This window comes from Octopus bimaculoides, chromosome 24 (assembly GCF_001194135.2).
Source record: "Octopus bimaculoides isolate UCB-OBI-ISO-001 chromosome 24, ASM119413v2, whole genome shotgun sequence".
NCBI lineage: Eukaryota > Metazoa > Mollusca > Cephalopoda > Octopoda > Octopodidae > Octopus > Octopus bimaculoides.
In genome coordinates, this window is record NC_069004.1 from 34,018,320 (window position 1) to 34,019,850 (window position 1,531).

The window sequence follows — 1,531 nt, forward strand, 5'->3', positions numbered from 1 at the left end:
TATATATATATGTATATGTATATGTATATGTATATATATGCATATATATGCTTTGTCGTTACTATGTCGATTTGTTGTTGCTGCAGTTGTTCTTACGCCTATCCTTTCATTCGCATTTCTCCTAATGTTCTTCTCGTTTTTATAGTCAACCTTACACATTTGCAAGTTAATATTACTGACTTTGCCAAAACTTATCTTGTTATTATCGTTGCTGCTGCTGATGATGATGTTGGCGGTTACAACGTTAATGTTGTTGATATTGCCGCTGTTGTCGTCGATTTTGTTGTTGTTGTTGTTGTTGGTGGTGGCGCTGTTTTTAATACTATTATTGGTATTGGCGTTGTTGATGTCATCATTGGTAAAGATGTTGTTGTTATAACTGTTGTTGTCGCCATTGTCTACGCCATCGTCGTTGTTGTTACTTTAGATGTTGATGTTGATGTTGTTGTTGTTGTAGTCTGCCTCGCTGTTACGTTTTATACATTACGCCATTAACATTGTTCACCATTAATTTACATGTTGCTGTTTCTTGTTGCCATGGCAATGCATGCATGCAAATGGTCGTTATATATATATAGCATGTATGTATATACATATATGTTCACCCCCCACTCTCTCTTTCCCTTTCTCTCTCTCTGTATATATATGTATGTATGTATGTATGTATGTATGTATGGAGAGAGAGACACGATGAAACAAATAAACACACACAGAGACAAAAGGAAAGGACAAACAAACGGAGAGAAACAAAGAAACAGAGGGTAGGAGAGAGAGAAGGAGAGAGAGAGAGAAGGAGAGAGAGAGAGAAGGAGAGAGAGAGAGAAGGAGAGAGAGAGAGAAGGAGAGAGAGAGAGAGAGAGAGAGAGAGAGCTGACATCTTCTTTGCATTGTCTTCAAATCCTGACCTTTTCGATTTTTTAATTTTATTTTAACTCCAAAAAGAAAACAACAAAAATCCAAAATGGCGGCAGTTAATTAACAGTTTTCATAGCAACGGAAGGTAACAGGACCGTATCCAACGACCCAGTTTTCAACAACACCAACATGCTGCTCTTTGCAGTTTTTGTCGTTGTTGTTGCTGTTTAGCCTTAGGTCAACCTTGATCAAGCAGATCCGAGCCAAACCAGTCATGACCATCACGTCTTATCGTATATTTTTCAGATGCAGTCAATACGTTAGCACATTCTGCATCATTATCCTCTTCCTGATCATCATCATTATCATGAGACAGTCACGAAATCTCCATTTGGTCGTTTCATCTGCTAGAAACAGTAGCCAACCAAAATCTCCCTCAAGCCATCCTGGACACGCTGTGGACACGCTGGACAATGGGGTTGTGTGAACACTTACGACGAGAAGAAAACATAGGATGGCCATGGTTAGACTGTCTGTGAACATAGTTGAGCGTGACGGTAGACAACATGACTCTAATGAACAACAAATTCACCATCACCAACACCACCACCACCACCACCGCCGCTGCCTCCGCCTTCACCACCTCCGCCTTCACCGCCTCCGCCTTCACCGCCTC